The sequence below is a fragment of the Lathyrus oleraceus genome, unplaced genomic scaffold (genome assembly GCF_024323335.1).
Source record: "Lathyrus oleraceus cultivar Zhongwan6 unplaced genomic scaffold, CAAS_Psat_ZW6_1.0 chrUn0005, whole genome shotgun sequence".
NCBI lineage: Eukaryota > Viridiplantae > Streptophyta > Magnoliopsida > Fabales > Fabaceae > Lathyrus > Lathyrus oleraceus.
Genome location: NW_026112396.1, coordinates 284,623 through 294,316, shown reverse-complemented (window position 1 = coordinate 294,316; position 9,694 = coordinate 284,623). Strand labels below are relative to the sequence as shown.

General features: G+C 40.4%; 31 non-coding genes and 6 pseudogenes across 31 annotated transcripts; all 37 read right to left on the bottom strand.

Annotated features, from left to right (window-relative positions):
* Positions 1–76: 76 nt before the first annotated feature.
* On the bottom strand, positions 77–195 carry LOC127111106 (5S ribosomal RNA). The gene has a single exon (XR_007797874.1). It is a non-coding gene; the product is annotated as a 5S ribosomal RNA (ribosomal RNA).
* Positions 196–356: 161 nt separating this feature from the next.
* Positions 357–475, bottom strand: LOC127111105 (5S ribosomal RNA). Its single transcript, XR_007797873.1, has one exon. It is a non-coding gene; the product is annotated as a 5S ribosomal RNA (ribosomal RNA).
* A 161-nt stretch (positions 476–636) lies between these two features.
* LOC127111104 (5S ribosomal RNA) lies at positions 637–755 on the bottom strand. The gene has a single exon (XR_007797872.1). It is a non-coding gene; the product is annotated as a 5S ribosomal RNA (ribosomal RNA).
* A 160-nt stretch (positions 756–915) lies between these two features.
* On the bottom strand, positions 916–1,034 carry LOC127111103 (5S ribosomal RNA). Its single transcript, XR_007797871.1, has one exon. It is a non-coding gene; the product is annotated as a 5S ribosomal RNA (ribosomal RNA).
* A 49-nt stretch (positions 1,035–1,083) lies between these two features.
* LOC127111431 (uncharacterized) lies at positions 1,084–1,204 on the bottom strand (annotated as a pseudogene).
* A 161-nt stretch (positions 1,205–1,365) lies between these two features.
* Positions 1,366–1,484, bottom strand: LOC127111101 (5S ribosomal RNA). The gene has a single exon (XR_007797869.1). It is a non-coding gene; the product is annotated as a 5S ribosomal RNA (ribosomal RNA).
* Positions 1,485–1,645: 161 nt separating this feature from the next.
* On the bottom strand, positions 1,646–1,764 carry LOC127111100 (5S ribosomal RNA). The gene has a single exon (XR_007797868.1). It is a non-coding gene; the product is annotated as a 5S ribosomal RNA (ribosomal RNA).
* A 161-nt stretch (positions 1,765–1,925) lies between these two features.
* LOC127111099 (5S ribosomal RNA) lies at positions 1,926–2,044 on the bottom strand. Its single transcript, XR_007797867.1, has one exon. It is a non-coding gene; the product is annotated as a 5S ribosomal RNA (ribosomal RNA).
* Positions 2,045–2,205: 161 nt separating this feature from the next.
* LOC127111098 (5S ribosomal RNA) lies at positions 2,206–2,324 on the bottom strand. The gene has a single exon (XR_007797866.1). It is a non-coding gene; the product is annotated as a 5S ribosomal RNA (ribosomal RNA).
* Positions 2,325–2,373: 49 nt separating this feature from the next.
* Positions 2,374–2,496, bottom strand: LOC127111535 (uncharacterized; annotated as a pseudogene).
* A 161-nt stretch (positions 2,497–2,657) lies between these two features.
* LOC127111097 (5S ribosomal RNA) lies at positions 2,658–2,776 on the bottom strand. The gene has a single exon (XR_007797865.1). It is a non-coding gene; the product is annotated as a 5S ribosomal RNA (ribosomal RNA).
* Positions 2,777–2,937: 161 nt separating this feature from the next.
* On the bottom strand, positions 2,938–3,056 carry LOC127111096 (5S ribosomal RNA). Its single transcript, XR_007797864.1, has one exon. It is a non-coding gene; the product is annotated as a 5S ribosomal RNA (ribosomal RNA).
* Positions 3,057–3,217: 161 nt separating this feature from the next.
* LOC127111095 (5S ribosomal RNA) lies at positions 3,218–3,336 on the bottom strand. Its single transcript, XR_007797863.1, has one exon. It is a non-coding gene; the product is annotated as a 5S ribosomal RNA (ribosomal RNA).
* A 160-nt stretch (positions 3,337–3,496) lies between these two features.
* On the bottom strand, positions 3,497–3,615 carry LOC127111094 (5S ribosomal RNA). The gene has a single exon (XR_007797862.1). It is a non-coding gene; the product is annotated as a 5S ribosomal RNA (ribosomal RNA).
* A 49-nt stretch (positions 3,616–3,664) lies between these two features.
* Positions 3,665–3,787, bottom strand: LOC127111533 (uncharacterized; annotated as a pseudogene).
* Positions 3,788–3,948: 161 nt separating this feature from the next.
* Positions 3,949–4,067, bottom strand: LOC127111093 (5S ribosomal RNA). Its single transcript, XR_007797861.1, has one exon. It is a non-coding gene; the product is annotated as a 5S ribosomal RNA (ribosomal RNA).
* A 161-nt stretch (positions 4,068–4,228) lies between these two features.
* LOC127111092 (5S ribosomal RNA) lies at positions 4,229–4,347 on the bottom strand. Its single transcript, XR_007797860.1, has one exon. It is a non-coding gene; the product is annotated as a 5S ribosomal RNA (ribosomal RNA).
* A 161-nt stretch (positions 4,348–4,508) lies between these two features.
* LOC127111090 (5S ribosomal RNA) lies at positions 4,509–4,627 on the bottom strand. Its single transcript, XR_007797858.1, has one exon. It is a non-coding gene; the product is annotated as a 5S ribosomal RNA (ribosomal RNA).
* A 161-nt stretch (positions 4,628–4,788) lies between these two features.
* LOC127111089 (5S ribosomal RNA) lies at positions 4,789–4,907 on the bottom strand. Its single transcript, XR_007797857.1, has one exon. It is a non-coding gene; the product is annotated as a 5S ribosomal RNA (ribosomal RNA).
* Positions 4,908–5,067: 160 nt separating this feature from the next.
* LOC127111088 (5S ribosomal RNA) lies at positions 5,068–5,186 on the bottom strand. Its single transcript, XR_007797856.1, has one exon. It is a non-coding gene; the product is annotated as a 5S ribosomal RNA (ribosomal RNA).
* Positions 5,187–5,347: 161 nt separating this feature from the next.
* Positions 5,348–5,466, bottom strand: LOC127111087 (5S ribosomal RNA). Its single transcript, XR_007797855.1, has one exon. It is a non-coding gene; the product is annotated as a 5S ribosomal RNA (ribosomal RNA).
* A 161-nt stretch (positions 5,467–5,627) lies between these two features.
* Positions 5,628–5,746, bottom strand: LOC127111086 (5S ribosomal RNA). Its single transcript, XR_007797854.1, has one exon. It is a non-coding gene; the product is annotated as a 5S ribosomal RNA (ribosomal RNA).
* A 161-nt stretch (positions 5,747–5,907) lies between these two features.
* Positions 5,908–6,026, bottom strand: LOC127111085 (5S ribosomal RNA). The gene has a single exon (XR_007797853.1). It is a non-coding gene; the product is annotated as a 5S ribosomal RNA (ribosomal RNA).
* A 161-nt stretch (positions 6,027–6,187) lies between these two features.
* On the bottom strand, positions 6,188–6,306 carry LOC127111084 (5S ribosomal RNA). The gene has a single exon (XR_007797852.1). It is a non-coding gene; the product is annotated as a 5S ribosomal RNA (ribosomal RNA).
* A 49-nt stretch (positions 6,307–6,355) lies between these two features.
* Positions 6,356–6,478, bottom strand: LOC127111532 (uncharacterized; annotated as a pseudogene).
* Positions 6,479–6,639: 161 nt separating this feature from the next.
* On the bottom strand, positions 6,640–6,758 carry LOC127111083 (5S ribosomal RNA). Its single transcript, XR_007797851.1, has one exon. It is a non-coding gene; the product is annotated as a 5S ribosomal RNA (ribosomal RNA).
* Positions 6,759–6,918: 160 nt separating this feature from the next.
* LOC127111082 (5S ribosomal RNA) lies at positions 6,919–7,037 on the bottom strand. The gene has a single exon (XR_007797850.1). It is a non-coding gene; the product is annotated as a 5S ribosomal RNA (ribosomal RNA).
* A 49-nt stretch (positions 7,038–7,086) lies between these two features.
* Positions 7,087–7,209, bottom strand: LOC127111531 (uncharacterized; annotated as a pseudogene).
* A 161-nt stretch (positions 7,210–7,370) lies between these two features.
* On the bottom strand, positions 7,371–7,489 carry LOC127111081 (5S ribosomal RNA). Its single transcript, XR_007797849.1, has one exon. It is a non-coding gene; the product is annotated as a 5S ribosomal RNA (ribosomal RNA).
* A 161-nt stretch (positions 7,490–7,650) lies between these two features.
* On the bottom strand, positions 7,651–7,769 carry LOC127111079 (5S ribosomal RNA). Its single transcript, XR_007797847.1, has one exon. It is a non-coding gene; the product is annotated as a 5S ribosomal RNA (ribosomal RNA).
* A 161-nt stretch (positions 7,770–7,930) lies between these two features.
* On the bottom strand, positions 7,931–8,049 carry LOC127111078 (5S ribosomal RNA). The gene has a single exon (XR_007797846.1). It is a non-coding gene; the product is annotated as a 5S ribosomal RNA (ribosomal RNA).
* Positions 8,050–8,210: 161 nt separating this feature from the next.
* LOC127111077 (5S ribosomal RNA) lies at positions 8,211–8,329 on the bottom strand. Its single transcript, XR_007797845.1, has one exon. It is a non-coding gene; the product is annotated as a 5S ribosomal RNA (ribosomal RNA).
* Positions 8,330–8,378: 49 nt separating this feature from the next.
* On the bottom strand, positions 8,379–8,501 carry LOC127111530 (uncharacterized; annotated as a pseudogene).
* A 161-nt stretch (positions 8,502–8,662) lies between these two features.
* On the bottom strand, positions 8,663–8,781 carry LOC127111076 (5S ribosomal RNA). The gene has a single exon (XR_007797844.1). It is a non-coding gene; the product is annotated as a 5S ribosomal RNA (ribosomal RNA).
* Positions 8,782–8,942: 161 nt separating this feature from the next.
* LOC127111075 (5S ribosomal RNA) lies at positions 8,943–9,061 on the bottom strand. Its single transcript, XR_007797843.1, has one exon. It is a non-coding gene; the product is annotated as a 5S ribosomal RNA (ribosomal RNA).
* A 161-nt stretch (positions 9,062–9,222) lies between these two features.
* Positions 9,223–9,341, bottom strand: LOC127111074 (5S ribosomal RNA). The gene has a single exon (XR_007797842.1). It is a non-coding gene; the product is annotated as a 5S ribosomal RNA (ribosomal RNA).
* Positions 9,342–9,502: 161 nt separating this feature from the next.
* Positions 9,503–9,621, bottom strand: LOC127111073 (5S ribosomal RNA). Its single transcript, XR_007797841.1, has one exon. It is a non-coding gene; the product is annotated as a 5S ribosomal RNA (ribosomal RNA).
* Positions 9,622–9,694: the final 73 nt, after the last annotated feature.

The following is a 9,694-nucleotide window of genomic DNA, read 5'->3' as shown; positions in this document are numbered from 1 at the left end:
TCTTCTCCTACTTTTTCCGACTCTTTTACGCCGATTAACAGAAATAAAAAGAAGTATTTAAAAAATCGCAAAAAAAGAGGTGCAACACAAGGACTTCCCAGGAGGTCACCCATCCTAGTACTACTCTCGCCCAAGCACGCTTAACTGCGGAGTTCTGATGGGATCCGGTGCATTAGTGCTGGTATGATCGCACCTGATATCTCATGCGCTTTGATTGTATATATTTTATTTCTTTCACTTATTAACGGCAAAACAAACATAATTAACGCTGAAATGCTTGTCTTCTCCTACTTTTTCCGACTCTTTTACGCCGATTAACAGAAATAAAAAGAAGTATTTAAAAAATCGCAAAAAAAGAGGTGCAACACAAGGACTTCCCAGGAGGTCACCCATCCTAGTACTACTCTCGCCCAAGCACGCTTAACTGCGGAGTTCTGATGGGATCCGGTGCATTAGTGCTGGTATGATCGCACCTGATATCTCATGCGCTTTGATTGTATATATTTTATTTCTTTCACTTATTAACGGCAAAACAAACATAATTAACGCTGAAATGCTTGTCTTCTCCTACTTTTTCCGACTCTTTTACGCCGATTAACAGAAATAAAAAGAAGTATTTAAAAAATCGCAAAAAAAGAGGTGCAACACAAGGACTTCCCAGGAGGTCACCCATCCTAGTACTACTCTCGCCCAAGCACGCTTAACTGCGGAGTTCTGATGGGATCCGGTGCATTAGTGCTGGTATGATCGCACCTGATATCTCATGCGCTTTGATTGTATATATTTTATTTCTTTCACTTATTAACGGCAAAACAAACATAATTAACGCTGAAATGCTTGTCTTCTCCTACTTTTTCCGACTCTTTTACGCCGATTAACAGAAAAAAAAGAAGTATTTAAAAAATCGCAAAAAAAGAGGTGCAACACAAGGACTTCCCAGGAGGTCACCCATCCTAGTACTACTCTCGCCCAAGCACGCTTAACTGCGGAGTTCTGATGGGATCCGGTGCATTAGTGCTGGTATGATCGCACCTGATATCTCATGCACTTTGATTGTATATATTTTATTTCTTTCACTTATTAACGGCAAAACAAACATAATTAACCCAGGAGGTCACCCATCCTAGTACTACTCTCGCCCAAGCACGCTTAACTGCGGAGTTCTGATGGGATCCGGTGCATTAGTGCTGGTATGATCGCACCTGATATCTCATGCGCTTTGATTGTATATATTTTATTTCTTTCACTTATTAACGGCAAAACAAACATAATTAACGCTGAAATGCTTGTCTTCTCCTACTTTTTCCGACTCTTTTACGCCGATTAACAGAAATAAAAAGAAGTATTTAAAAAATCGCAAAAAAAGAGGTGCAACACAAGGACTTCCCAGGAGGTCACCCATCCTAGTACTACTCTCGCCCAAGCACGCTTAACTGCGGAGTTCTGATGGGATCCGGTGCATTAGTGCTGGTATGATCGCACCTGATATCTCATGCGCTTTGATTGTATATATTTTATTTCTTTCACTTATTAACGGCAAAACAAACATAATTAACGCTGAAATGCTTGTCTTCTCCTACTTTTTCCGACTCTTTTACGCCGATTAACAGAAATAAAAAGAAGTATTTAAAAAATCGCAAAAAAAGAGGTGCAACACAAGGACTTCCCAGGAGGTCACCCATCCTAGTACTACTCTCGCCCAAGCACGCTTAACTGCGGAGTTCTGATGGGATCCGGTGCATTAGTGCTGGTATGATCGCACCTGATATCTCATGCGCTTTGATTGTATATATTTTATTTCTTTCACTTATTAACGGCAAAACAAACATAATTAACGCTGAAATGCTTGTCTTCTCCTACTTTTTCCGACTCTTTTACGCCGATTAACAGAAATAAAAAGAAGTATTTAAAAAATCGCAAAAAAAGAGGTGCAACACAAGGACTTCCCAGGAGGTCACCCATCCTAGTACTACTCTCGCCCAAGCACGCTTAACTGCGGAGTTCTGATGGGATCCGGTGCATTAGTGCTGGTATGATCGCACCTGATATCTCATGCGCTTTGATTGTATATATTTTATTTCTTTCACTTATTAACGGCAAAACAAACATAATTAACGCTGAAATGCTTGTCTTCTCCTACTTTTTCCGACTCTTTTACGCCGATTAACAGAAATAAAAAGAAGTATTTAAAAAATCGCAAAAAAAGAGGTGCAACACAAGGACTTCCCAGGAGGTCACCCATCCTAGTACTACTCTCGCCCAAGCACGCTTAACTGCGGAGTTCTGATGGGATCCGGTGCATTAGTGCTGGTATGATCGCACCTGATATCTCATGCACTTTGATTGTATATATTTTATTTCTTTCACTTATTAACGGCAAAACAAACATAATTAACGCCCAGGAGGTCACCCATCCTAGTACTACTCTCGCCCAAGCACGCTTAACTGCGGAGTTCTGATGGGATCCGGTGCATTAGTGCTGGTATGATCGCACCTGATATCTCATGCGCTTTGATTGTATATATTTTATTTCTTTCACTTATTAACGGCAAAACAAACATAATTAACGCTGAAATGCTTGTCTTCTCCTACTTTTTCCGACTCTTTTACGCCGATTAACAGAAATAAAAAGAAGTATTTAAAAAATCGCAAAAAAAGAGGTGCAACACAAGGACTTCCCAGGAGGTCACCCATCCTAGTACTACTCTCGCCCAAGCACGCTTAACTGCGGAGTTCTGATGGGATCCGGTGCATTAGTGCTGGTATGATCGCACCTGATATCTCATGCGCTTTGATTGTATATATTTTATTTCTTTCACTTATTAACGGCAAAACAAACATAATTAACGCTGAAATGCTTGTCTTCTCCTACTTTTTCCGACTCTTTTACGCCGATTAACAGAAATAAAAAGAAGTATTTAAAAAATCGCAAAAAAAGAGGTGCAACACAAGGACTTCCCAGGAGGTCACCCATCCTAGTACTACTCTCGCCCAAGCACGCTTAACTGCGGAGTTCTGATGGGATCCGGTGCATTAGTGCTGGTATGATCGCACCTGATATCTCATGCGCTTTGATTGTATATATTTTATTTCTTTCACTTATTAACGGCAAAACAAACATAATTAACGCTGAAATGCTTGTCTTCTCCTACTTTTTCCGACTCTTTTACGCCGATTAACAGAAATAAAAAGAAGTATTTAAAAAATCGCAAAAAAAGAGGTGCAACACAAGGACTTCCCAGGAGGTCACCCATCCTAGTACTACTCTCGCCCAAGCACGCTTAACTGCGGAGTTCTGATGGGATCCGGTGCATTAGTGCTGGTATGATCGCACCTGATATCTCATGCGCTTTGATTGTATATATTTTATTTCTTTCACTTATTAACGGCAAAACAAACATAATTAACGCTGAAATGCTTGTCTTCTCCTACTTTTTCCGACTCTTTTACGCCGATTAACAGAAATAAAAAGAAGTATTAAAAAATCGCAAAAAAAGAGGTGCAACACAAGGACTTCCCAGGAGGTCACCCATCCTAGTACTACTCTCGCCCAAGCACGCTTAACTGCGGAGTTCTGATGGGATCCGGTGCATTAGTGCTGGTATGATCGCACCTGATATCTCATGCACTTTGATTGTATATATTTTATTTCTTTCACTTATTAACGGCAAAACAAACATAATTAACGCCCAGGAGGTCACCCATCCTAGTACTACTCTCGCCCAAGCACGCTTAACTGCGGAGTTCTGATGGGATCCGGTGCATTAGTGCTGGTATGATCGCACCTGATATCTCATGCGCTTTGATTGTATATATTTTATTTCTTTCACTTATTAACGGCAAAACAAACATAATTAACGCTGAAATGCTTGTCTTCTCCTACTTTTTCCGACTCTTTTACGCCGATTAACAGAAATAAAAAGAAGTATTTAAAAAATCGCAAAAAAAGAGGTGCAACACAAGGACTTCCCAGGAGGTCACCCATCCTAGTACTACTCTCGCCCAAGCACGCTTAACTGCGGAGTTCTGATGGGATCCGGTGCATTAGTGCTGGTATGATCGCACCTGATATCTCATGCGCTTTGATTGTATATATTTTATTTCTTTCACTTATTAACGGCAAAACAAACATAATTAACGCTGAAATGCTTGTCTTCTCCTACTTTTTCCGACTCTTTTACGCCGATTAACAGAAATAAAAAGAAGTATTTAAAAAATCGCAAAAAAAGAGGTGCAACACAAGGACTTCCCAGGAGGTCACCCATCCTAGTACTACTCTCGCCCAAGCACGCTTAACTGCGGAGTTCTGATGGGATCCGGTGCATTAGTGCTGGTATGATCGCACCTGATATCTCATGCGCTTTGATTGTATATATTTTATTTCTTTCACTTATTAACGGCAAAACAAACATAATTAACGCTGAAATGCTTGTCTTCTCCTACTTTTTCCGACTCTTTTACGCCGATTAACAGAAATAAAAAGAAGTATTTAAAAAATCGCAAAAAAAGAGGTGCAACACAAGGACTTCCCAGGAGGTCACCCATCCTAGTACTACTCTCGCCCAAGCACGCTTAACTGCGGAGTTCTGATGGGATCCGGTGCATTAGTGCTGGTATGATCGCACCTGATATCTCATGCGCTTTGATTGTATATATTTTATTTCTTTCACTTATTAACGGCAAAACAAACATAATTAACGCTGAAATGCTTGTCTTCTCCTACTTTTTCCGACTCTTTTACGCCGATTAACAGAAATAAAAAGAAGTATTTAAAAAATCGCAAAAAAAGAGGTGCAACACAAGGACTTCCCAGGAGGTCACCCATCCTAGTACTACTCTCGCCCAAGCACGCTTAACTGCGGAGTTCTGATGGGATCCGGTGCATTAGTGCTGGTATGATCGCACCTGATATCTCATGCGCTTTGATTGTATATATTTTATTTCTTTCACTTATTAACGGCAAAACAAACATAATTAACGCTGAAATGCTTGTCTTCTCCTACTTTTTCCGACTCTTTTACGCCGATTAACAGAAATAAAAAGAAGTATTTAAAAATCGCAAAAAAAGAGGTGCAACACAAGGACTTCCCAGGAGGTCACCCATCCTAGTACTACTCTCGCCCAAGCACGCTTAACTGCGGAGTTCTGATGGGATCCGGTGCATTAGTGCTGGTATGATCGCACCTGATATCTCATGCGCTTTGATTGTATATATTTTATTTCTTTCACTTATTAACGGCAAAACAAACATAATTAACGCTGAAATGCTTGTCTTCTCCTACTTTTTCCGACTCTTTTACGCCGATTAACAGAAATAAAAAGAAGTATTTAAAAAATCGCAAAAAAAGAGGTGCAACACAAGGACTTCCCAGGAGGTCACCCATCCTAGTACTACTCTCGCCCAAGCACGCTTAACTGCGGAGTTCTGATGGGATCCGGTGCATTAGTGCTGGTATGATCGCACCTGATATCTCATGCGCTTTGATTGTATATATTTTATTTCTTTCACTTATTAACGGCAAAACAAACATAATTAACGCTGAAATGCTTGTCTTCTCCTACTTTTTCCGACTCTTTTACGCCGATTAACAGAAATAAAAAGAAGTATTTAAAAAATCGCAAAAAAAGAGGTGCAACACAAGGACTTCCCAGGAGGTCACCCATCCTAGTACTACTCTCGCCCAAGCACGCTTAACTGCGGAGTTCTGATGGGATCCGGTGCATTAGTGCTGGTATGATCGCACCTGATATCTCATGCGCTTTGATTGTATATATTTTATTTCTTTCACTTATTAACGGCAAAACAAACATAATTAACGCTGAAATGCTTGTCTTCTCCTACTTTTTCCGACTCTTTTACGCCGATTAACAGAAATAAAAAGAAGTATTTAAAAAATCGCAAAAAAAGAGGTGCAACACAAGGACTTCCCAGGAGGTCACCCATCCTAGTACTACTCTCGCCCAAGCACGCTTAACTGCGGAGTTCTGATGGGATCCGGTGCATTAGTGCTGGTATGATCGCACCTGATATCTCATGCGCTTTGATTGTATATATTTTATTTCTTTCACTTATTAACGGCAAAACAAACATAATTAACGCTGAAATGCTTGTCTTCTCCTACTTTTTCCGACTCTTTTACGCCGATTAACAGAAATAAAAAGAAGTATTTAAAAAATCGCAAAAAAAGAGGTGCAACACAAGGACTTCCCAGGAGGTCACCCATCCTAGTACTACTCTCGCCCAAGCACGCTTAACTGCGGAGTTCTGATGGGATCCGGTGCATTAGTGCTGGTATGATCGCACCTGATATCTCATGCGCTTTGATTGTATATATTTTATTTCTTTCACTTATTAACGGCAAAACAAACATAATTAACGCCCAGGAGGTCACCCATCCTAGTACTACTCTCGCCCAAGCACGCTTAACTGCGGAGTTCTGATGGGATCCGGTGCATTAGTGCTGGTATGATCGCACCTGATATCTCATGCGCTTTGATTGTATATATTTTATTTCTTTCACTTATTAACGGCAAAACAAACATAATTAACGCTGAAATGCTTGTCTTCTCCTACTTTTTCCGACTCTTTTACGCCGATTAACAGAAATAAAAAGAAGTATTTAAAAAATCGCAAAAAAAGAGGTGCAACACAAGGACTTCCCAGGAGGTCACCCATCCTAGTACTACTCTCGCCCAAGCACGCTTAACTGCGGAGTTCTGATGGGATCCGGTGCATTAGTGCTGGTATGATCGCACCTGATATCTCATGCGCTTTGATTGTATATATTTTATTTCTTTCACTTATTAACGGCAAAACAAACATAATTAACGCTGAAATGCTTGTCTTCTCCTACTTTTTCCGACTCTTTTACGCCGATTAACAGAAACAAAAAGAAGTACTTAAAAATCGCAAAAAAAGAGGTGCAACACAAGGACTTCCCAGGAGGTCACCCATCCTAGTACTACTCTCGCCCAAGCACGCTTAACTGCGGAGTTCTGATGGGATCCGGTGCATTAGTGCTGGTATGATCGCACCTGATATCTCATGCACTTTGATTGTATATATTTTATTTCTTTCACTTATTAACGGCAAAACAAACATAATTAACGCCCAGGAGGTCACCCATCCTAGTACTACTCTCGCCCAAGCACGCTTAACTGCGGAGTTCTGATGGGATCCGGTGCATTAGTGCTGGTATGATCGCACCTGATATCTCATGCGCTTTGATTGTATATATTTTATTTCTTTCACTTATTAACGGCAAAACAAACATAATTAACGCTGAAATGCTTGTCTTCTCCTACTTTTTCCGACTCTTTTACGCCGATTAACAGAAATAAAAAGAAGTATTTAAAAAATCGCAAAAAAAGAGGTGCAACACAAGGACTTCCCAGGAGGTCACCCATCCTAGTACTACTCTCGCCCAAGCACGCTTAACTGCGGAGTTCTGATGGGATCCGGTGCATTAGTGCTGGTATGATCGCACCTGATATCTCATGCGCTTTGATTGTATATATTTTATTTCTTTCACTTATTAACGGCAAAACAAACATAATTAACGCTGAAATGCTTGTCTTCTCCTACTTTTTCCGACTCTTTTACGCCGATTAACAGAAATAAAAAGAAGTATTTAAAAAATCGCAAAAAAAGAGGTGCAACACAAGGACTTCCCAGGAGGTCACCCATCCTAGTACTACTCTCGCCCAAGCACGCTTAACTGCGGAGTTCTGATGGGATCCGGTGCATTAGTGCTGGTATGATCGCACCTGATATCTCATGCGCTTTGATTGTATATATTTTATTTCTTTCACTTATTAACGGCAAAACAAACATAATTAACGCTGAAATGCTTGTCTTCTCCTACTTTTTCCGACTCTTTTACGCCGATTAACAGAAATAAAAAGAAGTATTTAAAAAATCGCAAAAAAAGAGGTGCAACACAAGGACTTCCCAGGAGGTCACCCATCCTAGTACTACTCTCGCCCAAGCACGCTTAACTGCGGAGTTCTGATGGGATCCGGTGCATTAGTGCTGGTATGATCGCACCTGATATCTCATGCGCTTTGATTGTATATATTTTATTTCTTTCACTTATTAACGGCAAAACAAACATAATTAACGCTGAAATGCTTGTCTTCTCCTACTTTTTCCGACTCTTTTACGCCGATTAACAGAAACAAAAAGAAGTACTTAAAAACTCGCAAAAAAAGAGGTGCAACACAAGGACTTCCCAGGAGGTCACCCATCCTAGTACTACTCTCGCCCAAGCACGCTTAACTGCGGAGTTCTGATGGGATCCGGTGCATTAGTGCTGGTATGATCGCACCTGATATCTCATGCGCTTTGATTGTATATATTTTATTTCTTTCACTTATTAACGGCAAAACAAACATAATTAACGCCCAGGAGGTCACCCATCCTAGTACTACTCTCGCCCAAGCACGCTTAACTGCGGAGTTCTGATGGGATCCGGTGCATTAGTGCTGGTATGATCGCACCTGATATCTCATGCGCTTTGATTGTATATATTTTATTTCTTTCACTTATTAACGGCAAAACAAACATAATTAACGCTGAAATGCTTGTCTTCTCCTACTTTTTCCGACTCTTTTACGCCGATTAACAGAAATAAAAAGAAGTATTTAAAAAATCGCAAAAAAAGAGGTGCAACACAAGGACTTCCCAGGAGGTCACCCATCCTAGTACTACTCTCGCCCAAGCACGCTTAACTGCGGAGTTCTGATGGGATCCGGTGCATTAGTGCTGGTATGATCGCACCTGATATCTCATGCGCTTTGATTGTATATATTTTATTTCTTTCACTTATTAACGGCAAAACAAACATAATTAACGCTGAAATGCTTGTCTTCTCCTACTTTTTCCGACTCTTTTACGCCGATTAACAGAAATAAAAAGAAGTATTTAAAAAATCGCAAAAAAAGAGGTGCAACACAAGGACTTCCCAGGAGGTCACCCATCCTAGTACTACTCTCGCCCAAGCACGCTTAACTGCGGAGTTCTGATGGGATCCGGTGCATTAGTGCTGGTATGATCGCACCTGATATCTCATGCGCTTTGATTGTATATATTTTATTTCTTTCACTTATTAACGGCAAAAAAAACATAATTAACGCTGAAATGCTTGTCTTCTCCTACTTTTTCCGACTCTTTTACGCCGATTAACAGAAATAAAAAGAAGTATTTAAAAAATCGCAAAAAAAGAGGTGCAACACAAGGACTTCCCAGGAGGTCACCCATCCTAGTACTACTCTCGCCCAAGCACGCTTAACTGCGGAGTTCTGATGGGATCCGGTGCATTAGTGCTGGTATGATCGCACCTGATATCTCATGCGCTTTGATTGTATATATTTTATTTCTTTCACTTATTAACGGCAAAACAAACATAATTAACGCTGAAATGCTTGTCTTCTCCTACTTTTTCCGACTCTTTTACGCCGATTAACAGAAATAAAAAGAAGTATTTAAAAAATCGCAAAAAAAGAGGTGCAACACAAGGACTTCCCAGGAGGTCACCCATCCTAGTACTACTCTCGCCCAAGCACGCTTAACTGCGGAGTTCTGATGGGATCCGGTGCATTAGTGCTGGTATGATCGCACCTGATATCTCATGCGCTTTGATTGTATATATTTTATTTCTTTCACTTATTAACGGCAAAACAAACATAATTAACG